Here is a 25343-nt window from a genome sequence, read left to right as displayed (position 1 = left end):
GACAGGATTGGATACTAATGGAGGGTGCTGTGAAAAGCAGCGCTTAAAGCTTGCTTCGTACCCTTCGATAGCTCAGTTGGAAGAGCGGAGGACTGTAGGAAACCCGTGTTGAAATCCTTAGGTCGCTGGTTCGACTCCGGCTCGAAGGATTAGTGTTTTCCAAGAGCAGCATTTGTTTATGATCCGTGTTTCTATGATCAACAATTTCAAAGACAATGTCATGTATGGAGGTGGTGATGACCATGCAGAGCACCTGAAACAAACTAGAATGAAAATATCAATAGTTTCATTTTAGAGTAGACTTCGCATAACCGATTAAAGAAAAAAAACCTGGATCCCAAAAATGTTAGCCACAAGCGGAGTTTGAGGCCTGAAGCACTCATAGCAACCAATGTGCTTCAAACGGAGACTCTGAGAAGAAATGGGACTGGGCGCTCAAATACGGGCCTTCTTATAACCTCTCCTCACACATAATGGTACAGGAAGTTATTGCCTGTATATTAGTACCCAAGAAGGACTTCATACTGTGACATACATGCACATTGCTCAGCGACACAGTGACATCACAATACAACTCATCAAAGTATTTCATTTGTGCATCAACAAGTTCTTAAAGCTCAGGTCCCACCGAGATTTGAACTCGGATCGCTGGATTCAGAGCCCAGAGTGCTAACCATTACACCATGGAACCCCACATCTGCCTAAATTGACAAGAGTGGCAGAGGGAGATTTGTTCACAAATATCTCTGGAACTGTAGCTAGATAAAGAAGTTACTTTATCCTATTCTGTTCAAAAGACACTAGACACTGAAACAACAGCCATTTTAGCATACATATTACATACCCAATTAAACAACTGATGCCAACAAGAAACAATTTGTATACACTTGAGTAGCACAGCAATTGATCAGTTACAGCACTAGATTACAGAGTTAACTCAGTTCAGCTGTTTTCCAGGGTCTGAATTAGTCGTTGGTCTTAAGGAAAAAGCAATCCCAATCTCAAAAATTGTTAGCTTCCAAGCAACATTTGAGGCCTGTACAACCAAAGCACCCAATGTGCTCCTAACTGAATCTCTAACAGAAACAGGTCAGGGCACTCAAATATGGGCCTTCCTAAAACCATTCCCCAGTCACCTGACCGGTCACAAAATGGCCTCTTCGCATGACATATAAATAGCAAGACTGCGCTACGTCAACAGCGAACAATCGGAATGGACAGGATTGGATACTAATGGAGGGTGCTGTGAAAAGCAGCGCTTAAAGCTTGCTTCGTACCCTTCGATAGCTCAGTTGGAAGAGCGGAGGACTGTAGGAAACCCGTGTTGAAATCCTTAGGTCGCTGGTTCGACTCCGGCTCGAAGGATTAGTGTTTTCCAAGAGCAGCATTTGTTTATGATCCGTGTTTCTATGATCAACAATTTCAAAGACAATGTCATGTATGGAGGTGGTGATGACCATGCAGAGCACCTGAAACAAACTAGAATGAAAATATCAATAGTTTCATTTTAGAGTAGACTTCGCATAACCGATTAAAGAAAAAAAACCTGGATCCCAAAAATGTTAGCCACAAGCGGAGTTTGAGGCCTGAAGCACTCATAGCAACCAATGTGCTTCAAACGGAGACTCTGAGAAGAAATGGGACTGGGCGCTCAAATACGGGCCTTCTTATAACCTCTCCTCACACATAATGGTACAGGAAGTTATTGCCTGTATATTAGTACCCAAGAAGGACTTCATACTGTGACATACATGCACATTGCTCAGCGACACAGTGACATCACAATACAACTCATCAAAGTATTTCATTTGTGCATCAACAAGTTCTTAAAGCTCAGGTCCCACCGAGATTTGAACTCGGATCGCTGGATTCAGAGCCCAGAGTGCTAACCATTACACCATGGAACCCCACATCTGCCTAAATTGACAAGAGTGGCAGAGGGAGATTTGTTCACAAATATCTCTGGAACTGTAGCTAGATAAAGAAGTTACTTTATCCTATTCTGTTCAAAAGACACTAGACACTGAAACAACAGCCATTTTAGCATACATATTACATACCCAATTAAACAACTGATGCCAACAAGAAACAATTTGTATACACTTGAGTAGCACAGCAATTGATCAGTTAAAGCACTAGATTACAGAGTTAACTCAGTTCACCTGTTTTCCAGGGTCTGAATTAGTCGTTGGTCTTAAGGAAAAAGCAATCCCAATCCCAAAAATTGTTAGCTTCCAAGCAACATTTGAGGCCTGTACAACCAAAGCACCCAATGTGCTCCCAACTGAATCTCTAACAGAAACAGGTCAGGGCACTCAAATATGGGCCTTCCTAAAACCATTCCCCAGTCACCTGACCGGTCACAAAATGGCCTCTTCGCATGACATATGAATAGCAAGACTGCGCTACGTCAACAGCGAACAATCGGAATGGACAGGATTGGATACTAATGGAGGGTGCTGTGAAAAGCAGCGCTTAAAGCTTGCTTCGTACCCTTCGATAGCTCAGTTGGAAGAGCGGAGGACTGTAGGAAACCCGTGTTGAAATCCTTAGGTCGCTGGTTCGACTCCGGCTCGAAGGATTAGTGTTTTCCAAGAGCAGCATTTGTTTATGATCCGTGTTTCTATGATCAACAATTTCAAAGACAATGTCATGTATGGAGGTGGTGATGACCATGCAGAGCACCTGAAACAAACTAGAATGAAAATATCAATAGTTTCATTTTAGAGTAGACTTCGCATAACCGATTAAAGAAAAAAAACCTGGATCCCAAAAATGTTAGCCACAAGCGGAGTTTGAGGCCTGAAGCACTCATAGCAACCAATGTGCTTCAAACGGACACTCTGAGAAGAAATGGGCCTGGGCGCTCAAATACGGGCCTTCTTATAACCTCTCCTCACACATAATGGTACAGGAAGATATTGCCTGTATATTAGTACCCAAGAAGGACTTCATACTGTGACATACATGCACATTGCTCAGCGACACAGTGACATCACAATACAACTCATCAAAGTATTTCATTTGTGCATCAACAAGTTCTTAAAGCTCAGGTCCCACCGAGATTTGAACTCGGATCGCTGGATTCAGAGCCCAGAGTGCTAACCATTACACCATGGAACCCCACATCTGCCTAAATTGACAAGAGTGGCAGAGGGAGATTTGTTCACAAATATCTCTGGAACTGTAGCTAGATAAAGAAGTTACTTTATCCTATTCTGTTCAAAAGACACTAGACACTGAAACAACAGCCATTTTAGCATACATATTACATACCCAATTAAACAACTGATGCCAACAAGAAACAATTTGTATACACTTGAGTAGCACAGCAATTGATCAGTTACAGCACTAGATTACAGAGTTAACTCAGTTCACCTGTTTTCCAGGGTCTGAATTAGTCGTTGGTCTTAAGGAAAAAGCAATCCCAATCCCAAAAATTGTTAGCTTCCAAGCAACATTTGAGGCCTGTACAACCAAAGCACCCAATGTGCTCCCAACTGAATCTCTAACAGAAACAGGTCAGGGCACTCAAATATGGGCCTTCCTAAAACCATTCCCCAGTCACCTGACCGGTCACAAAATGGCCTCTTCGCATGACATATAAATAGCAAGACTGCGCTACGTCAACAGCGAACAATCGGAATGGACAGGATTGGATACTAATGGAGGGTGCTGTGAAAAGCAGCGCTTAAAGCTTGCTTCGTACCCTTCGATAGCTCAGTTGGAAGAGCGGAGGACTGTAGGAAACCCGTGTTGAAATCCTTAGGTCGCTGGTTCGACTCCGGCTCGAAGGATTAGTGTTTTCCAAGAGCAGCATTTGTTTATGATCCGTGTTTCTATGATCAACAATTTCAAAGACAATGTCATGTATGGAGGTGGTGATGACCATGCAGAGCACCTGAAACAAACTAGAATGAAAATATCAATAGTTTCATTTTAGAGTAGCCTTCGCATAACCGATTAAAGAAAAAAAACCTGGATCCCAAAAATGTTAGCCACAAGCGGAGTTTGAGGCCTGACGCACTCGTAGCAACCAATGTGCTTCAAACGGAGACTCTGAGAAGAAATGGGCCTGGGCGCTCAAATACGGGCCTTCTTATAACCTCTCCTCACACATAATGGTACAGGAAGATATTGCCTGTATATTAGTACCCAAGAAGGACTTCATACTGTGACATACATGCACATTGCTCAGCGACACAGTGACATCACAATACAACTCATCAAAGTATTTCATTTGTGCATCAACAAGTTCTTAAAGCTCAGGTCCCACCGAGATTTGAACTCGGATCGCTGGATTCAGAGCCCAGAGTGCTAACCATTACACCATGGAACCCCACATCTGCCTAAATTGACAAGAGTGGCAGAGGGAGATTTGTTCACAAATATCTCTGGAACTGTAGCTAGATAAAGAAGTTACTTTATCCTATTCTGTTCAAAAGACACTAGACACTGAAACAACAGCCATTTTAGCATACATATTACATACCCAATTAAACAACTGATGCCAACAAGAAACAATTTGTATACACTTGAGTAGCACAGCAATTGATCAGTTACAGCACTAGATTACAGAGTTAACTCAGTTCAGCTGTTTTCCAGGGTCTGAATTAGTCGTTGGTCTTAAGGAAAAAGCAATCCCAATCTCAAAAATTGTTAGCTTCCAAGCAACATTTGAGGCCTGTACAACCAAAGCACCCAATGTGCTCCTAACTGAATCTCTAACAGAAACAGGTCAGGGCACTCAAATATGGGCCTTCCTAAAACCATTCCCCAGTCACCTGACCGGTCACAAAATGGCCTCTTCGCATGACATATAAATAGCAAGACTGCGCTACGTCAACAGCGAACAATCGGAATGGACAGGATTGGATACTAATGGAGGGTGCTGTGAAAAGCAGCGCTTAAAGCTTGCTTCGTACCCTTCGATAGCTCAGTTGGAAGAGCGGAGGACTGTAGGAAACCCGTGTTGAAATCCTTAGGTCGCTGGTTCGACTCCGGCTCGAAGGATTAGTGTTTTCCAAGAGCAGCATTTGTTTATGATCCGTGTTTCTATGATCAACAATTTCAAAGACAATGTCATGTATGGAGGTGGTGATGACCATGCAGAGCACCTGAAACAAACTAGAATGAAAATATCAATAGTTTCATTTTAGAGTAGACTTCGCATAACCGATTAAAGAAAAAAAACCTGGATCCCAAAAATGTTAGCCACAAGCGGAGTTTGAGGCCTGAAGCACTCATAGCAACCAATGTGCTTCAAACGGAGACTCTGAGAAGAAATGGGCCTGGGCGCTCAAATACGGGCCTTCTTATAACCTCTCCTCACACATAATGGTACAGGAAGATATTGCCTGTATATTAGTACCCAAGAAGGACTTCATACTGTGACATACATGCACATTGCTCAGCGACACAGTGACATCACAATACAACTCATCAAAGTATTTCATTTGTGCATCAACAAGTTCTTAAAGCTCAGGTCCCACCGAGATTTGAACTCGGATCGCTGGATTCAGAGCCCAGAGTGCTAACCATTACACCATGGAACCCCACATCTGCCTAAATTGACAAGAGTGGCAGAGGGAGATTTGTTCACAAATATCTCTGGAACTGTAGCTAGATAAAGAAGTTACTTTATCCTATTCTGTTCAAAAGACACTAGACACTGAAACAACAGCCATTTTAGCATACATATTACATACCCAATTAAACAACTGATGCCAACAAGAAACAATTTGTATACACTTGAGTAGCACAGCAATTGATCAGTTACAGCACTAGATTACAGAGTTAACTCAGTTCACCTGTTTTCCAGGGTCTGAATTAGTCGTTGGTCTTAAGGAAAAAGCAATCCCAATCCCAAAAATTGTTAGCTTCCAAGCAACATTTGAGGCCTGTACAACCAAAGCACCCAATGTGCTCCCAACTGAATCTCTAACAGAAACAGGTCAGGGCACTCAAATATGGGCCTTCCTAAAACCATTCCCCAGTCACCTGACCGGTCACAAAATGGCCTCTTCGCATGACATATAAATAGCAAGACTGCGCTACGTCAACAGCGAACAATCGGAATGGACAGGATTGGATACTAATGGAGGGTGCTGTGAAAAGCAGCGCTTAAAGCTTGCTTCGTACCCTTCGATAGCTCAGTTGGAAGAGCGGAGGACTGTAGGAAACCCGTGTTGAAATCCTTAGGTCGCTGGTTCGACTCCGGCTCGAAGGATTAGTGTTTTCCAAGAGCAGCATTTGTTTATGATCCGTGTTTCTATGATCAACAATTTCAAAGACAATGTCATGTATGGAGGTGGTGATGACCATGCAGAGCACCTGAAACAAACTAGAATGAAAATATCAATAGTTTCATTTTAGAGTAGACTTCGCATAACCGATTAAAGAAAAAAAACCTGGATCCCAAAAATGTTAGCCACAAGCGGAGTTTGAGGCCTGACGCACTCGTAGCAACCAATGTGCTTCAAACGGAGACTCTGAGAAGAAATGGGCCTGGGCGCTCAAATACGGGCCTTCTTATAACCTCTCCTCACACATAATGGTACAGGAAGATATTGCCTGTATATTAGTACCCAAGAAGGACTTCATACTGTGACATACATGCACATTGCTCAGCGACACAGTGACATCACAATACAACTCATCAAAGTATTTCATTTGTGCATCAACAAGTTCTTAAAGCTCAGGTCCCACCGAGATTTGAACTCGGATCGCTGGATTCAGAGCCCAGAGTGCTAACCATTACACCATGGAACCCCACATCTGCCTAAATTGACAAGAGTGGCAGAGGGAGATTTGTTCACAAATATCTCTGGAACTGTAGCTAGATAAAGAAGTTACTTTATCCTATTCTGTTCAAAAGACACTAGACACTGAAACAACAGCCATTTTAGCATACATATTACATACCCAATTAAACAACTGATGCCAACAAGAAACAATTTGTATACACTTGAGTAGCACAGCAATTGATCAGTTACAGCACTAGATTACAGAGTTAACTCAGTTCAGCTGTTTTCCAGGGTCTGAATTAGTCGTTGGTCTTAAGGAAAAAGCAATCCCAATCTCAAAAATTGTTAGCTTCCAAGCAACATTTGAGGCCTGTACAACCAAAGCACCCAATGTGCTCCTAACTGAATCTCTAACAGAAACAGGTCAGGGCACTCAAATATGGGCCTTCCTAAAACCATTCCCCAGTCACCTGACCGGTCACAAAATGGCCTCTTCGCATGACATATAAATAGCAAGACTGCGCTACGTCAACAGCGAACAATCGGAATGGACAGGATTGGATACTAATGGAGGGTGCTGTGAAAAGCAGCGCTTAAAGCTTGCTTCGTACCCTTCGATAGCTCAGTTGGAAGAGCGGAGGACTGTAGGAAACCCGTGTTGAAATCCTTAGGTCGCTGGTTCGACTCCGGCTCGAAGGATTAGTGTTTTCCAAGAGCAGCATTTGTTTATGATCCGTGTTTCTATGATCAACAATTTCAAAGACAATGTCATGTATGGAGGTGGTGATGACCATGCAGAGCACCTGAAACAAACTAGAATGAAAATATCAATAGTTTCATTTTAGAGTAGACTTCGCATAACCGATTAAAGAAAAAAAACCTGGATCCCAAAAATGTTAGCCACAAGCGGAGTTTGAGGCCTGAAGCACTCGTAGCAACCAATGTGTTTCAAACGGAGACTCTGAGAAGAAATGGGCCTGGGCGCTCAAATACGGGCCTTCTTATAACCTCTCCTCACACATAATGGTACAGGAAGATATTGCCTGTATATTAGTACCCAAGAAGGACTTCATACTGTGACATACATGCACATTGCTCAGCGACACAGTGACATCACAATACAACTCATCAAAGTATTTCATTTGTGCATCAACAAGTTCTTAAAGCTCAGGTCCCACCAAGATTTGAACTCGGATCGCTGGATTCAGAGCCCAGAGTGCTAACCATTACACCATGGAACCCCACATCTGCCTAAATTGACAAGAGTGGCAGAGGGAGATTTGTTCACAAATATCTCTGGAACTGTAGCTAGATAAAGAAGTTACTTTATCCTATTCTGTTCAAAAGACACTAGACACTGAAACAACAGCCATTTTAGCATACATATTACATACCCAATTAAACAACTGATGCCAACAAGAAACAATTTGTATACACTTGAGTAGCACAGCAATTGATCAGTTACAGCACTAGATTACAGAGTTAACTCAGTTCAGCTGTTTTCCAGGGTCTGAATTAGTCGTTGGTCTTAAGGAAAAAGCAATCCCAATCCCAAAAATTGTTAGCTTCCAAGCAACATTTGAGGCCTGTACAACCAAAGCACCCAATGTGCTCCCAACTGAATCTCTAACAGAAACAGGTCAGGGCACTCAAATATGGGCCTTCCTAAAACCATTCCCCAGTCACCTGACCGGTCACAAAATGGCCTCTTCGCATGACATATAAATAGCAAGACTGCGCTACGTCAACAGCGAACAATCGGAATGGACAGGATTGGATACTAATGGAGGGTGCTGTGAAAAGCAGCGCTTAAAGCTTGCTTCGTACCCTTCGATAGCTCAGTTGGAAGAGCGGAGGACTGTAGGAAACCCGTGTTGAAATCCTTAGGTCGCTGGTTCGACTCCGGCTCGAAGGATTAGTGTTTTCCAAGAGCAGCATTTGTTTATGATCCGTGTTTCTATGATCAACAATTTCAAAGACAATGTCATGTATGGAGGTGGTGATGACCATGCAGAGCACCTGAAACAAACTAGAATGAAAATATCAATAGTTTCATTTTAGAGTAGACTTCGCATAACCGATTAAAGAAAAAAAACCTGGATCCCAAAAATGTTAGCCACAAGCGGAGTTTGAGGCCTGACGCACTCGTAGCAACCAATGTGCTTCAAACGGAGACTCTGAGAAGAAATGGGCCTGGGCGCTCAAATACGGGCCTTCTTATAACCTCTCCTCACACATAATGGTACAGGAAGATATTGCCTGTATATTAGTACCCAAGAAGGACTTCATACTGTGACATACATGCACATTGCTCAGCGACACAGTGACATCACAATACAACTCATCAAAGTATTTCATTTGTGCATCAAAAGTTTTTAAAGCCCAGGTTCCACCGAGATTTGAACTCGGAACACTGGATTCAGAGGTATAGTAGTATACTATCGGCATACTGTAGGCATTTCCTCAATTTTTTATTAATGTGTGCTCAAATTAGAAATAATGGGCGATACATTTTGACATTATTTAACTCATAATAACCCATTTTGTTTTTTTAAACATTAAGATTTTTAGTTGTTTGGTAAATATGACTTGGTTGACCTGGAAGGAGACTGTAACACAGAGGTGTTACTAGGATGTCATCTTTGGGTGGGCATTTGGATTATTTGGGGGGGGGGGGGGGACAAAAAGCGGGGGTCTCGGGGTTCTTCCCCAGGACATTTTGAGTGTCAAACACTTCATTTCCTGCATTTCTGGTGAATTTTTATTCACCAATTTGTGTCTTTTCTGCATCAATTTATGGTGGAAATGTAAAGGAAAACACAAAATTCAGGGGGACAAATGCACATGTAATGAGGGGGAGCTAACGTTAAAAAGAGATATCGATCGCTAAAACAAACTTGTAATTTTACAAGACGTGTCCACGTTACACAAAACATTGGCTAAAATACTAACACTGCAACATGGGGAGTCACGTTAATTCCCTGCTTTTAGCAACCGAGTGCAGCTATCGCCAGGTAGCCTAGTTTTGTAAGTGTACCGACAGTGTACCGACAGCTATTAACTAGCTAGCTACTTATCATACTATCAGATATCATAGTTCATTCATTGACAATTTGATAGCTAACATTGGTGTTAGCTGGCATATTGATAGGTAACGTTACAAATATAAGATTACCGGTACCGTTCTTTTCAACCGCTGTGAGTCACTGACTTTAACTGACGTTGTCATAAAAGTTTTCCCGACCGTGAAAACTGCCTGGCTTGTTTACATTTTGGACAGATGCTAGAGCGTAAATCTATCGCTGTTGCAGTGGCAGAACTTTCGGCACAAGCAAAAATTTCTTCCTACCATTTTTATTTCTATAAGGGTTATGGGAAGGGAAGTCCATAATATGATCGACTTGAGCAACCATCTCTAATTGTTGAATACATATCCCATTAGTGCTTTCGTAAACTCAAACTTTTCGTGGGGTAAACCATTGCTACTGTGTGAAGAGGGGAGTCAATAATTCATGTTATGTTTACAGGCGTTACAGACCTTTCCGCATAATTTTTAAGTAGTCTTTTATTGCTGTTGCAGCCTTTATCTTATGCAAGCTTTACATGAGAGAGGGATTATGAGTTATGGTTGGGGGGGACAATTCGATTCTTTATAAACATTGAGGGGGACACGTCCCACCTGGTTCCTACGCCAATGCAAATGTCTCATTTGTTACTGTCACGCCGATTTTGATCCGAGCTGCAAAAACTATGCAATGACATTCTAAAACAGCTGTTGCACCCGTTGTGACATGCTTGAAGTTTCATTGCGGCGTCCGTTCCTATGCCGACGCTCCCAGCCCTGCTGCATTCTGCTACCATAAAGATTCTAAGACAACTCGGCAATTTCTCTGGTTTAACGGGTTATTTTCCAGTCTGAAACCGGGCGATGGTATTAGTAAACGGCTACAGGTGTCATCTAACTTGCAAGTAGTTGGCTATCTCCCTGAATATTGTGGCGATCTTGCCTGTGTGTAATTAAATAATTGTTAGCTTGTTAGCGGTTAACTTGTCCCGCTCCGCGATCGTGTAAATACTCGTTATTTTGAATGTGTGTAGCCTGCTAGGAATCGCTTCCGTAGCGCTAGCAGCCCTCGGGTTTATGATTTTCACCGTCATGTTTCTGTCATTAGTCAATTAGCCAATACTGTTGTTGTATTCCCTGCCTGTCTCTGTTTTGCGTGTCTCGTGCTGCTGTTTCCCGCTGTATGTAAATCCGACCTTTGAGTGATGTGCCGTTAAGGCTGTGTGATTGGTTAGTTCCGTTGCGCCGGGGCAGCCAATCACGGCAAACGGGGTTTGACAAAAGCAGGCTTCGCCCAGCTATGATGGTCAGTCTACGAATTACTGTTTTGAGGAGATGTCACAAATAAAGCGAAGCTCCCCGGGAGCGATTCGAAAACAGCCAAGCCAGTCTCCGTCTCTGCTTCCTCGCGAAAACGCCACATTGGTGTCCGGAAGTGGGATTCAGCTAGCTGAAGTGGAGAAGGCGATCCGAGAGCTGGAAGACAGACTGGGGGTACCGAGGCGGCGGAAGACCGAGGCAGCAGAGACGGCGACGGGCGCCGATCTGCAGAGCTCGGTGGCGCAACGACAGAGGGCCCCCAGACAACCAGACGGAGCCAGTGCTGTTCGACCAACGCACCAGAGGGAAGCTAACGTTAGCACGCCAGCCAGCGCCAGCATGACAACCACCACGGCAGCTAGCGCACAGCCGAAGCTAGCCCGGTTCAGTGGAGCAGCACAGTGGGAGACGTACCTAGCCCAGCTGCAGCTGGCTGCCCGTCACTGCGGCTGGAGCGAGAGCCAGACGGCGACGCATCTAGCACTCGCTCTGGAGGGTCCAGCGCTGCAGGTCCTGCTAGACCTCGATGCTGCCGAACAGGGCGATCTGAAGGCACTGACGACGGCCTTGGCAAGGCGTTTCGGCCAGAGGCGGTCAATGCAGAGCAGTCGGGAGAAGCTCAACAGCCGCCGCCGCGAAGGAAAAGAGAGCTGGGGGACCGTGGCTGCAGACGTGCGGCTCCACGCTCGGCAGGGCTACCCGTCCCTCGACTCGGCAGGGCAGGACGAGCTCGCGTTGCACGCCTTCCTCCAGACTCTCTCCCCGGAACGGTTGCGCCAGCACGTCATCCTGACCACGCCCTGCTCCCTAGACGACGCTCTGAAGGAAGTAGAGAGGGCGGAAGACGTTCTCTGCTTGGTTCCAGGGCAGACAACCCGGCCCCACGTCCGCGAAATCGACTGCTACGAGGAGGAGGAGGAAGTCCGTTGGGCACGCTCACCCCCACAACAGCGGCGACAGCGCCCACCACCAGCACGACGCGGTCGCTGCTATCGCTGCGACGAGCCAGGGCACCTGGCCCGCGACTGCCCAGCACCAGCGCCCAAGCCCCGATCGCCACGGCCGGCGGGAAACGACGCGGGGGCGGCGCTGTGAGGAAACCGCTGCCCCAAGAACCCATCCTCAACCAGGAGCAGCCTGCTGCGCCTGAAACCAGTTCGGTCCCACTCGCAGAAGCAAATGTTTCATCTGCCTTTGTGAAGGCGGGAACTGAGCAAAGTCCTATTATGAGAGCTGAAAGCAAATTCCAGCCCGCCCTTTTCAGGGCAGGAGAGCAGCCTGCCCTTTTGAGGGCGGAAGAGCAATCCATCCAACAGCGAGTGGGCCGACTGGGAGAGGCGGGCGGGCTATACCTGCATTGTAGGCTGGATGGGCAAGCCTGCTGGGCACTGGTCGACACGGGGGCCACCATCTCCCTGGTGCGACCGGGAACGCTCCCCAACACTGCCTGGTCCTCAACAACCACTCAGCTACAGTCAGTGACGGGACAGAGGCTCACCATGCGGGGCAAGAAGATGGTGAGCGTGGAGGTCGGAAACAGAGAGGTGGTGACGCACGAGTTCTGGCTGGCCGACATCAGCGACACGTGCATAATCGGCCTGGATCTGCTGGTCCACTGGGGTGCTACGGTGGACATCGCCAACGCCAGGCTCTCCATCGGTGCCACCACCCTCGCCCTCCACGCCACCCCCAAGAGGAAACGCAGGTCCAGGAGGACCCGTCGCCGAGCAGCCTCAGCCCACCCTCACCAGCCGCCGCCAGCCTCAGCCCACCCTCACCAGCCGCCGCCCCAGCTAACCAACACAGAGCGTGGCTCGCCTGCCCCACTGTCACAACCTGCGCCCCCCTCTGTCGAGACGGTGAGTGCTGTCCGCGAGCTGTGGCGACGCAGCTGCAGCGGCCTCAACCCTCACCAATGCCAACAGCTTGAACGCTTGCTGAAGGACAATGCAGACCTCTTCGCTGCCCGCGATGAGGAATGCACGCAGACCGAGCTAGTGCAGCACGCCATTGACACTGGTGACGCTGCACCGGTTCGTCTGCGCCCTCACCGGTTGTCACTAGCAAAGCGGCTGGGGGCAGAGGAGAAGGTTAGAGAGATGGCCGCTGCAGGCGTCATTGAGCCCTCCAACAGCCCGTGGGCGGCCCCTGCTGTCCTAGTGCGGAAGAAGAACGGAGAGTGGCGTTTTTGCGTGGATTATCGGCGCCTCAACGCCGTAACGCGCAAAGATGCCTACCCTCTCCCCCGCATCGACGAGGCGCTAGACCACATTGCGGGGTCCAGCTGGTTCTGCTCGCTGGACCTCCGGAGTGGCTACTGGCAGGTCAAAATGGCCGAGGATGCGAAGCCTAAGACCGCCTTCACCATCGGGCAAGGGTTGTGGCAGTTCCGCGTGATGCCGTTCGGACTGTGCAATGCCCCTGCCACGTTCGAGCGGCTGATGGAAAGGGTGCTGTCGGCCGTCCCCCGAAGCTGCTGCGTAGTGTACCTGGACGACCTCCTAGTACATGCCAGTAGCTTCGAGCACGCCCTCGCTAACCTCCACAACGTGCTCGCGGCGATTCGCCGGGCTGGGCTACGGTTGAATCCCCGGAAGTGCCAGCTGCTCCGGAGGGAGACGGCCTTCCTGGGGCACGTTGTGAGTGAGCGAGGGGTAGCCACCGACCCAGCTAAGGTGACTGCTGTGCGGGATTGGCCGACCCCAGCAAATGTAGGCGAGCTGCGCAGCTTCCTGGGGTTGGCGAGCTACTATCGGCGGTTCGTGCGGGGTTTCGCCTCCATTGCCAGTCCCCTCCATCGCCTCACTGACAAGTACCAGCCGTTCATCTGGACCACTGCATGCGCAGAAGCCTTTGCCCGGCTCAGAACGGCTCTCACGGAGGCCCCCGTACTGGCGTATCCCGATGTGAACCGCCCATTCATTGTCGACACCGACGCCAGTAACGTGGGGGTGGGAGCCGTCCTCTCTCAGGAGGACAGCGACGGAGAGAGAGCTGTCGCCTACTACAGCGGTGCCCTGAGCCGGGCAGAGCGGAACTACTGCGTGACCCGCCGAGAGCTGCTGGCCGTAGTCAAGGCACTGAGGCACTTCCGACCCTATCTCCAAGGTAGCCACTTCCGCCTCCGCACTGACCACGCTTCGCTCACCTGGCTCCTAAACTTCAAGCACCCGGAGGGCCAAGTCGCACGGTGGTTAGAAGAGCTACAGGAGTGCGATTTCCAGATCGAGCACAGGGCGGGGCGGCACCACACCAACGCCGACGCTTTGTCCCGCCGTCCCTGTGCTGAGCTGGATTGTCAACACTGCCAGCGACAGGAAGATAAGAGCCAGGTGGAGCTAGCGGTGGCTACCGCTAACATCAGCGAGGCGGGGTGGCTGCCAGTGTCGCAGGAGCAGCTGCGGGAAGGCCAGGAGGCTGACAGCACGCTAAGAAAGGTGAGGGGCTGGCTGGAGGCAGAAACACCGCCGCAGTGGGCTGAGGTCTCGGCTGAGGGGCCCGAGCTCAAGACCTACTACGGGCAAAGGAGGAGCCTTGAGCTGCGGGACGGGCTGCTGTATCGGCGGTGGCAGGCACCCGGGCTTGGAAGCGACCTCCTCCAACTCCTCGTTCCCCGAGCGCTCCGGCCCCAAGTCCTCGGGTTGGTGCATGGCTCGGTGGGGGCGGGCCATTTCGGGAACAGCAAGACCCTGCGACGATTGAGGGGGCGCTTCTACTGGCCTGGGTGCCGCCGGGACGTGGAGCTGCACGTCCACTGCTGCGACTCCTGTACGGCATGCAAGGGGCCTACCAGGCGCTCCCGCGCCCCTCTACAACGCTACGTGGTGGGGGCCCCGATGGAGCGAGTGGGGGTGGACGTCCTCGGCCCCTTCCCTGTCACTGAGGCCGGTAACCGCTATGTGCTTGTGGCTATGGACTACTTTACGAAGTGGCCCGAGGCGTACGCGGTGCCGGACCAAAGTGCTGCAACAACAGCAGGGAAGCTAGTCGAGGAGATGTTTGCCCGTTTCGGGGTCCCCGCCCAACTCCACAGCGACCAGGGGCGAAATTTTGAATCGCGGGTGCTGGCTGAGGTCTGCAGTCGGCTCGGGGTAGCGAAGACCCGCACAACTCCACTCCATCCCCAGAGCGACGGACTGGTTGAACGGTTCAACAAGACCCTGACTGCACAACTCGCTATCCTCGCCAGCCAGCACCAACGAGACTGGGACCGCCACCTGCCCCTGGTCCTGTGGTCCTACCGAACTGCCGTACAGGAGTCCAGCCTCTGCACGCCCGCCGCCCTGATGTTCGGACGGGAGCTCCGGACGCCCGTGGATTTGGTGTTCGGGGCCCCGCCTGAAAGCAGGGAACCAGCCCGTACAGAGGCCTGCTACTTCCGCCAGCTGCTGGAACGACTGCGGGTGGCACACGACTTCTCTCGCCAGGCCCAGGACACTGCGGGACTGCGGCAGAAGCGCGCCTACGATCAGCACTGCAAGGGGCAGGCCTTCAAGCCAGGTGATAAAGTGTGGGTCCACTGCCCAGTGCGCAAGAAGGGCCTGTCTCCTAAGCTGCAGTCACATTGGCGTGGGCCTGGCGAGATCTTGGAGCGGCTGAGTGAGGTGACGTATCGCCTGCGCATGCCAAATCGAGGGCGCCTGGTGGTGCTCCACCAAGACCGACTCGCACCTTACCAACCACTCGCCACCGAAGACGCAGCTGGCGGACAAGGTAGCAGCCCTGTCCCCTCTACACCACCGGCAGCAGAGGAAATGGCACAGCCCACCGCGGGCCGACCTACTCGGAAGCGACGGCTACCGAATTATTTAATCGACTACGAGGTAAATCGCCTAGAAATTGTGGGTCGTCGGGGACTAGCGACCCTTTAGGTGGGGGCTGTGTGGCGATCTTGCCTGTGTGTAATTAAATAATTGTTAGCTTGTTAGCGGTTAACTTGTCCCGCTCCGCGATCGTGTAAATACTCGTTATTTTGAATGTGTGTAGCCTGCTAGGAATCGCTTCCGTAGCGCTAGCAGCCCTCGGGTTTATGATTTTCACCGTCATGTTTCTGTCATTAGTCAATTAGCCAATACTGTTGTTGTATTCCCTGCCTGTCTCTGTTTTGCGTGTCTCGTGCTGCTGTTTCCCGCTGTATGTAAATCCGACCTTTGAGTGATGTGCCGTTAAGGCTGTGTGATTGGTTAGTTCCGTTGCGCCGGGGCAGCCAATCACGGCAAACGGGGTTTGACAAAAGCAGGCTTCGCCCAGCTATGATGGTCAGTCTACGAATTACTGTTTTGAGGAGATGTCACAAATAAAGCGAAGCTCCCCGGGAGCGATTCGAAAACAGCCAAGCCAGTCTCCGTCTCTGCTTCCTCGCGAAAACGCCACAATATGAATTAAATGTTTTTAACAGAAAATAACAATTATAAATGCGATTTTATCCACGGAAACGGCTATACAAAAATGCTGGCTAGCAAGCTGGCTAATCACTAAACAAGCCACCAAGTGAGCTGGTAACTTGAAGAAACACGCAGCTTGCAAAACGTGCAAACTCATCTGTGAAACAATACAAGAACACTAATATAACTTATAAGAATCAGAGAAAATAATAAACAAGAAAGAAAAAGGTATTAACAGTTTTAATTGGATTGCTGATAGCAGCTAGCTACAAACAGGTTTTGCAGTTCACTCAATCATGTCTGTACCACATGTGCGAAGAAGTGGCGTGGTTTGGCGATAATGTAAAGGATCAGCATTGACTAAACACACCCACACCTTCAAAATAGCCAATAGGAAAGCAGTGCATTTTTGATGACCAATGACAAAATTTCAGAAAATTATAGCGCCTGTAAGTGAAAACGTCACCAAGCCACTCCCCTCGTTTTCCCGCAAATTTGTCAATGGGAAAATGAATGGGGCAATTTTCAATAAGCGATATTTTTAGTTACAAGTCGGGAACCAGTTAGCTTCAGAGACTGTAAAAAATATGGACAAAGCTACTGTGACGTCACCCATTGACTCTCCGTGGGTCTCTAAAACACGTTTTGAAGCTCAATGGCGGGCGCGGCCATTTTCTCGATTTGGAGCCAAAACCATAGAGTTAAGCGGTCTTGTGATTTTTACAATTTGATTGACAGTCCGGTGCGGAAAAGCCCATCAACCTGAACGAACGATTGCAGAACGAACTTGAGACTAGCTGACTGTCTGCCGTTATGTTTTAAAATATATGATCAAATGTAGGGAGGGCAAAACGAAGCTTTAGAATGTCGCCAGCAGTGTATGCGCGTGAGCTTGACAATACATTTCTCACAGAAAAGGTCGTTTGCTACCTTTTTTTAGTTAATTACAGTGGTGATAGAAGTTACTAGAATTAAGTGGTACTGTGCTGTTAGCCTTTATTGATCGCTGTACAGGGTTAATGTGAAGTAGCTATCACAATCTGACAGTACTAACCCATGAAAATGTACTTTGAATGGTACTTGGTCAATCGAACGGTAAATGTGAAAAACATTTGATTATAGTCAGCGGCACCGAAATTTTCTGTCACACCCTCGATAAATGGCAAAAGTCCCAGTAGAAGATTGAATTAAATCTTTAAAAGTTATATATTTTCTGAAACCTTATCGATTCCGCTTGGCCGTAGTGAGTGAAACTAGGCGATCTGAGCATATAGCCTAGTCGCTATGTAAATTACGTCAGAAGGATTCAGCCTTGTTTACGGAGTTTAATTTCCATCCGTGACTGTAGGGCCTACTGTGTCATGTAATCACGTTATATGTATGACATTAATAATACAATTATGTTCAGTTATCTTCAATTTATGTTTCTCGGCAAAACGAATATGCTTAGCTAGCATATCAGCTTGCCAGTGAGCTAGGTAAGCTATCCGTGCTCATGCATTAGCAATATGAACTACAGGGGAAGAACATCGACTGCACTGATGGTCAATCAATCAGAGATGTGTAGACTACTGGTGATTTGACCAGGCTAATTTTTATATCACTGTCTGGTAGACCTGCTGTTAACCAAGCAAGTTATCGTCGTAGGTTTTCGCCACAGTCAGCCATTAACTGCTACTACTCCATCGCCGTTTGTGGTGTTTACTTGCGAACGATCGGTCAGCTAGCGTCACCCAGCAAGTCACTTTTTACCGAATAAAAATTAACACTGACAGCGGTGATTAACAAATCTACCAAGTATTTTAATAACTGATTTACAGGTGTGTAAATATGACAACGCACTTTGAAGAGCAAGTTTTCCACCTGTTGCATAAAGACAAAAATAATGTACATTGAATTTCTAATTATTATTATTTTCTTGCTAGCTTCTAGCTTTGTCACATTCGTGCAGCATAGCCCAGGTAGACATTTACGGAATGTACACGACTGACAAGCCGTCAAACACGTTTGACAGATGGAATATTTGCCGGTTATGGTTAGCTAGCTAGTCAAATGGCTTGGTAGCCGAAGTTGCGAACTGTTTTAGCATAGGCTACTGGACTACCACATATAGCAAATAAGCGTTAGCTGATTACGCTTTCTGCCAACTAATTATTTGGTTAAGTGGGCTAAAGGAAATAGTAAAAATGACTCGGCTACCGCAAAACTTCAGAGGAGGATTATTTTATGGTCGTCTAGTGCAGCTGTAAATAGCACATGCTATAATGAAACCACTACAAAATGGGATGCCTGCATTTTCTGACTTCGCACAGGTGGACCGTGGTCGGAGCCGCAATGTCAAGGCCAAGAGACGCCACCTCCCACCCAGTGACCACAGATTGTACCCCTACTGTAGCTCAGTCCTCTGCAGTAATCCGGAAGTGACGCAAGTTGTACCTCATTGTTCCAGAACAAATATTGGCACTGTGCCCAAATGACGCAATAAATCATGAAATCGACCCATGGACAGTCATAAGACCAATAAAATACACCTATTATGACTATTTGTTCTTGTGAGAAAAAATTATTGACTTTGTATTTTGATCGCATTTGTACCGTAGACTTACATGGAAACCGGATATGAAAACACCTATACTGGAGCCATCCGTAGTGGCGCTAGTGAGCAACCAGGAACTACAACACCAGGAAATGAGCTTCAAAAACGAAGTCTGGTTTTGGCCGCTTGGTTAGCTATTGCTATGCGGTACTCATGACATATATGACTCATGAAATATAATATCAGCAGCACGATTGACCCATGAGATGTACAAGGTACAACGTTGTGTACTTTAGTACGCTTAGGAACTACACATACCGGTACTGTGCTCACGACGCACGCTTATATCGTCACGGCTCAGCTGGAACACGCTTGCACCCTTTTACTTCTAGTGTCACTTTGATATCGTATTTCAATTTAAAATGACTGGAAATAACAGATTTGTTACTATTGTTATATTGTTTATTTCACATCATAATTGTACGGTCGTGATGACAACAGGATTTCCTTTCAGGGATCTATAAAGTACAACCATAGACTATATAAAAGAGTACAACCTAACCTAACTAGCTTAAGATGTAATTTCAAATGGAATATAACATCATATATATTTTTATCACACAACAACAATATAGCTAGCCAGCATGGTTTTCGATAAATTACCGACAATATATTTACTACTTACTATGTTTTAATAAAACTATTTATTAGAAATTGTCTATCTCTTGCCTACTGCACCTGTCTTGTCTAAGTGCACTGTGATTCTGATTTTCACAATGTGTGTATTCCTTTGGAAGTGCTGTGAGCACACTGAAAGTCTATGTTACACCGAAGCCTTCCGAAACGAAGTTTTGTTACATCGTGTACTGTACAGCATATGGTTTGTAATGACAAATAAACCTGACTTTGACAGCCAGCTAGCTATCTGCTGATCCAGCCCTTCCTAACATTAACGTTAGCTAACCAAAACTTTATAAACGATATCTTTCATGCTGGCACTGACAGACCCGCTAATCTACCCTGGCTGTATATGACCTGCTCTACATGGTTGGATTTGGAATGATTTTCTCCTTTCTTAACATTATTGTCCTGATCATTGAAAAAATGCATTAAGCTAACCAGTGACGCCGCATTTGTCGTGGGTATAGCTAGTTAGCCACCGGTGTTGGGTGCAGTTGGCCCTATCTGCTGGTCCAGAGTCAGTTATTTTCTTCTCCTACTAATGGTTAAAGTTAGGACCTGGGAAGGGAAATCTGATCCCAGACCAGCAGTTATGGGCAGCCAAGGCACCGCACTTGGCGGGTAGACTTACAAGCACACGTGGTTGTGACGTGTATCTGTGCGACTGATTGATTTAGTGTAGTTCAGGACCACAGGCACATCGTAAATCGACAAATCCGTTTTTTCCCTCCAGAGATTGAAATAAATATAGCCTAACCAAGCATATGCTACGGTAGAGAATGACGGTCCCAAAAAACATGAGAAATCTTTTATTTTTAATCGCTATAGATATTTTACAATCAACGATTTTTTAAAAGTCAATAGGATTTTAACATTGGGCTGTGACGTCACGAACCAGGCGCCCCCTGGAGGCAATTTGACTTACAAGCTCAATGGACGCTAAAAAATAGGTATAACGGTGGTTTTTTCAGAGTTTTCATTGGATGGGCAGATGATTCCTCTGGGTGGGCAAGGCTTATCTCTGGGTGGGCAGTGTCCACCCCAGCCCATCCGTAGACACGCCCCTGCTGTAACATCTAAGGTATGGTCTTCAACCAACCAGAAGTCAAATCAATTTCACACCTCATTTCAGACCTACAGTTGAGGCCAAACGTTACATTAACTAAAGACATTCAAACTCAATTTCTCAAACTCATTTCTCCACACATTTTATGTTAGCATGCATTTTTTGTGTCAAGTCAATTAGGGTATCAACTTTATTTCCATAAGAGGTCATTTCAAAATAATAGCTAAGAGATAGATTTATTTCAGCTTTTATGTACTATATCAGATTTTCAGTCGGTCAAAAGTTTACATACACTTTGTTAGTATTTGGTGGCATTGCCTTTTAATTGCTTAACTTGAATCAAATGCTTGGGGTAGCCTTCCACAAGCGTCTCACAATACTTTTCTTGAATTTTTGCCCACTCCTCCTGATAAAACTGGTGTAACTCAGTCAGGTTTGAGGGTCTCCTTGCTCGGACATGCTTTTTCAGTTCAGTCCACAAATTGTCTATGGGATTCAGGTCTGGGCTTTGCGATCACCACTCCAGTACTTTCACTTTGTTGTCTTTAAGCCATTTTGTTTCAGCTTTGGAGGTATGCTTAGGATCATTGTCCTGCTGGAAGACCCAGTTGCTACCAAGTTTAAAATTTCTAACTGATGTCATGAGGTGTTGCTTCAGTATTTCTAGATAATCCTCCTTCCTCTTGATACCATCTATTTTCTGAATTGCACCAGTCCCTTTTCCAGCAAAACACCCCCATAACAGGATTCTGCCCCCACCATGCTTCACAGTTGAGATGGTGTTCTTCGGATTAAAAGCCTCACCCTTTTTCCTCCATACATAGCGCTATCATTATGGCCAAATAGTTAAATTTTTGTTTGATCTGACCGAAGAACACTCCTCCAAAAGGCTAGGTCTTTGTCCTGGTGATCACATGCAAACTTCATTCTGGCTTGTTTATGCGCTGTCTTGCAGTAGGGCCTTCATCCTTGCACAACAGCCTTTCAGGCCATGGCGATGTAGGATTCTCTTAATGGCGGATGTAGATATTTTGGTACTTGATGCCTCCAACTCCTTCACCAGTTCCTTTGCTGTTGTCTTGGGGTTCAGTTGAACCTTCCAAAGGTCGTTCAGCCCTGGGAGTTAATTTGTGGCTCCTTCCTGAACGATGCAGTGTCTGTGCGGTCCCAAGATTTTTATATTTGCATACAATTGTTTGTACAGATGCTTGTGGTAACCTTAGTTGTTTGGAAATTGCTCCTTAGGAGGAACTGGACTCAGTCTTGGCTGAGTTTCTTGGATTTCCCCATGGTATCAAGGGCAAAAAGGCAGTAGCTCTAAAGGTAGGCCCTTAAATACAGCCAGATGTGCCAATTAACTCCCAATTAACTCCTAATTATGACAATTAGTCAATCAGTAGATTCTAAAAAGTCATTACATCAATTTCTGGAATCTTCCAGACTGTTTAAAGAGACAGTCAACTTGGTGTATGTAAAATTTTGACCCACTGGAATTCTGATATAGTGAATTAAAGCTGAAATAAATCTAATTGATTGTTTTAAAATTACCTTTGATGTGAATAAAGAAGATGCCCTAACTTACTTGCCAAAAGAAATGTATGGTAACATGAAAAGTGCAGAGTTGTAAAGTTTGAATATCTTTAGCCTAGGTTTATCTACATTTTTGGCCTCAACTGTAGGTAAAACATTACATTATATTACAGGCATTTGGCAGACACTCATCCAGAGTGACGTACAACAAAGTGTATAACCAAACCCAAGAGGGAAGAGGCTCAAAAATCATACTACTTAAAGCACTATATCCTCAAATATTTGTTTACCATGGCATTTAATACTACATTCGAGCTAAGCATGATGGTACTTACTATCACTTGCGATATTAATAGGTCAGTATAGTGATAGTTCTTTCATGTTTTATACATTTTTGCCCCCAGTAAATAAGCAACTTTACTTATGTTTTAGAACAGTGGTGTCAAACTCGTTGCCATGGAGGGCCGTGTGTATGCAGGTTTTCATTCCAGCCTCAGATCTTGATTATATAATTAGTTAAATTATTTGCTGAATTAGGGATGCAGGTTTGTGCACAATGGTGACCCGACGTCTATGGTGACCCGCATTGTCTAAATAAAAATTTTCTTATATTCTGTGCTTCAATGCAGTTAAACGCATATGGCTGAATGAGTAATTGGACTCAATTAAGGCAGCATTAATTGGTTGGAATGAAAACCTGCATACACACGGCCCTCCATGGCAACGAGTTTGACACCACTGTTTTAGAACTTTGTTGAAAAGTCTGCTCCCGTCTGCTGTCTGTCCTGGCCCCTCGCTGGTGGAATGACCTCCCAGTGGTGGTCAGAACAGCAGAGAACCTGACTACCTTCAAACGCAGACTAAAGACTCATCTCTTCAGGCTGCACCTCTCCCCACCCCTCCCTAGCCTATAGTTTAGCTCAATGTACCTAGTTAGGCTAATACGATTATGTTAGTTTTTATTTGGCAGGATTGTTTTTGTTTTAGTCTGATTCTGATTAGGCAAATTTTTCCTATACAACATCCGCAGAATCCGCCCCTTTCTCACCACCTACTCAACCCAGCTCCTGGTCCAAGCAATGGTTCTATCCCGCCTGGACTACTGCAACTCTCTTCTGGCTGGACTACCGGCATCTGCCACCAGACTCCTGCAGCTCATTCAGAATGCTGCGGCTCGTCTGGTCTTCAACCTCCCCAGACACTCCCACGTAACTCCCCTGCTCACTACCCTCCACTGGCTGCCTGTTATAGCTCGCATCAAATTTAAAACATTGGTCCTAGCATACCAGACAGTCAAGGGATCAGCCCCAGCATACCTCCACAAGATATTCAAACCCTACATGCCAGCCAGATCCATTACATTACATTACAGGCATTTAGCAGACGCTCTTATCCAGAGCGACTTACACAACTTATTACATAGCACTTTACATTGTATCCATTTATACGGCAGGATATATACTGAAGCAATGCAGGTTAAGTACCTTGCTCAAGGGTACAACGGCAGTGTCCTTACCCGGGAATCGAACCTACGACCTTTCGGTTACAAGCGCAGTTCCTTACCCACTGTGCCACAGATCCCTCCGTTCTGCTACCTCAGGACACCTAGCACCTCCCCCTCTTCGCACCTGCACTTCCAGAACACGTCTCCTGTCTGTTCTGGCCCCACGATGGTGGAATGACCTCCCTGTGGAGGTCAGAACAGCTGAGACTGTGACCCATTTCAAACGACGACTGAAGACCCACCTCTTCAAGCTGCACCTCTCCCCATCCCTCCTTTCCCCCTGTAAATGACTAAACTTAGAGTTGTAACTAGGCAGCTGTTTCATAGGTGACTTAGGTGCATCAACTGTCTTAACGACTACTTGTATTTTTATTTTTTTATTTTTATTTTTCCATAGATTGCGTTGTTGCCGTTCTCGTTGTTAGTGTTAATCAGTTTAACCATCAGGGTCCAAGTTGAACTATGCGGTTGTTCCCTGTACTTGGACCGGTACTTCTCTCTAGGGGTTTCGTCATACTTGTTCCTGGTTATGGTTATACACTTTGTTGTACGTCGCTCTGGATAAGAGCGTCTGCCAAATGCCTGTAATGTAATGTAATGTAATGCAAATGTGATTTCAGTGCTAGTTTGTACTTGGCAGGATTGTTGTTTGCTGAACAGGTTACTCTACAGGGTTGGAGTCCTGATCTATGTGGTCACTTCTGGCACTACGATCTTTACTTCGATCTTTACTTCACTCTAGTGTGTTTCTTTTGCACCTCTGCACCTTGAACTAATGCACTTGTTGTACGTTGCTCTGGATAACAGCATCTGCTAAATGCCTGTAATGTAATGTAATGTAATGAAATGTTGCCCCATATGCAGAAGCTGCTAAAATTCCTAACTGGACGTACAATGCTTTGCAATCATGAAGGGCAGTTTTGACAATCTTAAAACCTTTTGGTGTCAACAGACATTGTGGGCTTGCTGGTTTGTTTGTTTTTATTTTTTCTTGAACATATCTGATGATTATTATAAGCCTGTGAAATGGCTCTAATAATTTGAGAAGATAATTTGAGGGTGGAGGAAACAGACTCAATCAGTTCTGTAGCACAGTGGATAATCTTTCTTTCCCTGTAGCAATGCAGCAAGCATACCACCCTGTTGCGTTGTTATGTGTAAGAATGAACAAGGTAGCATGTTATAATTAGGTGGACAGTAATTATTATTATTTTCATGATTGTTTAGGCTGCCCTCAGTAAACAGCAATCAGTGCTCAGCACCACCACGGGGAACCTATGCGTAACTCTATAGTTCAAAATCTCAGACATCAAATTTAATGAATACATTATGGCCATAGCTTAAAGGCTGGAAGAAAGACTCCTTTAGAAATACACATGTTGAAAGATAATGTCAGAGATATGGACCCTTTGGGAATGAATATCATTTGTAACATTTAAAGTGAAGTACCCAATTTTAATCTGAGACATTCATTAGAATAGTTTCTTCAATTTTGCTGCTATTATTTTGTTG

General features: G+C 46.1%; 15 non-coding genes across 15 annotated transcripts; 8 read left to right on the top strand and 7 right to left on the bottom strand.

The window, feature by feature from the left end:
• Nucleotides 1-61: 61 nt before the first annotated feature.
• Nucleotides 62-149, top strand: trnay-gua. Its single transcript is given in 2 exon segments — nucleotides 62-98; nucleotides 114-149. It is a non-coding gene; the product is annotated as a tRNA-Tyr (tRNA).
• Nucleotides 150-619: 470 nt separating this feature from the next.
• trnaq-cug lies at nucleotides 620-691 on the bottom strand. The gene has a single exon. It is a non-coding gene; the product is annotated as a tRNA-Gln (tRNA).
• Nucleotides 692-1277: 586 nt separating this feature from the next.
• Nucleotides 1278-1365, top strand: trnay-gua. Its single transcript is given in 2 exon segments — nucleotides 1278-1314; nucleotides 1330-1365. It is a non-coding gene; the product is annotated as a tRNA-Tyr (tRNA).
• Nucleotides 1366-1835: 470 nt separating this feature from the next.
• Nucleotides 1836-1907, bottom strand: trnaq-cug. The gene has a single exon. It is a non-coding gene; the product is annotated as a tRNA-Gln (tRNA).
• Nucleotides 1908-2493: 586 nt separating this feature from the next.
• On the top strand, nucleotides 2494-2581 carry trnay-gua. The gene is given in 2 exon segments: nucleotides 2494-2530; nucleotides 2546-2581. It is a non-coding gene; the product is annotated as a tRNA-Tyr (tRNA).
• A 470-nt stretch (nucleotides 2582-3051) lies between these two features.
• Nucleotides 3052-3123, bottom strand: trnaq-cug. The gene has a single exon. It is a non-coding gene; the product is annotated as a tRNA-Gln (tRNA).
• Nucleotides 3124-3709: 586 nt separating this feature from the next.
• trnay-gua lies at nucleotides 3710-3797 on the top strand. Its single transcript is given in 2 exon segments — nucleotides 3710-3746; nucleotides 3762-3797. It is a non-coding gene; the product is annotated as a tRNA-Tyr (tRNA).
• A 470-nt stretch (nucleotides 3798-4267) lies between these two features.
• Nucleotides 4268-4339, bottom strand: trnaq-cug. Its single transcript has one exon. It is a non-coding gene; the product is annotated as a tRNA-Gln (tRNA).
• Nucleotides 4340-4925: 586 nt separating this feature from the next.
• Nucleotides 4926-5013, top strand: trnay-gua. Its single transcript is given in 2 exon segments — nucleotides 4926-4962; nucleotides 4978-5013. It is a non-coding gene; the product is annotated as a tRNA-Tyr (tRNA).
• A 470-nt stretch (nucleotides 5014-5483) lies between these two features.
• Nucleotides 5484-5555, bottom strand: trnaq-cug. Its single transcript has one exon. It is a non-coding gene; the product is annotated as a tRNA-Gln (tRNA).
• Nucleotides 5556-6141: 586 nt separating this feature from the next.
• On the top strand, nucleotides 6142-6229 carry trnay-gua. Its single transcript is given in 2 exon segments — nucleotides 6142-6178; nucleotides 6194-6229. It is a non-coding gene; the product is annotated as a tRNA-Tyr (tRNA).
• A 470-nt stretch (nucleotides 6230-6699) lies between these two features.
• On the bottom strand, nucleotides 6700-6771 carry trnaq-cug. The gene has a single exon. It is a non-coding gene; the product is annotated as a tRNA-Gln (tRNA).
• A 586-nt stretch (nucleotides 6772-7357) lies between these two features.
• On the top strand, nucleotides 7358-7445 carry trnay-gua. The gene is given in 2 exon segments: nucleotides 7358-7394; nucleotides 7410-7445. It is a non-coding gene; the product is annotated as a tRNA-Tyr (tRNA).
• A 470-nt stretch (nucleotides 7446-7915) lies between these two features.
• trnaq-cug lies at nucleotides 7916-7987 on the bottom strand. The gene has a single exon. It is a non-coding gene; the product is annotated as a tRNA-Gln (tRNA).
• Nucleotides 7988-8573: 586 nt separating this feature from the next.
• Nucleotides 8574-8661, top strand: trnay-gua. Its single transcript is given in 2 exon segments — nucleotides 8574-8610; nucleotides 8626-8661. It is a non-coding gene; the product is annotated as a tRNA-Tyr (tRNA).
• Nucleotides 8662-25343: the final 16682 nt, after the last annotated feature.

Source organism: Anguilla anguilla, chromosome 5 (assembly GCF_013347855.1).
Source record: "Anguilla anguilla isolate fAngAng1 chromosome 5, fAngAng1.pri, whole genome shotgun sequence".
In the NCBI taxonomy this organism is placed as follows: Eukaryota; Metazoa; Chordata; class Actinopteri; order Anguilliformes; family Anguillidae; genus Anguilla; species Anguilla anguilla.
This window is presented reverse-complemented; position numbering and strand designations above follow the sequence as displayed.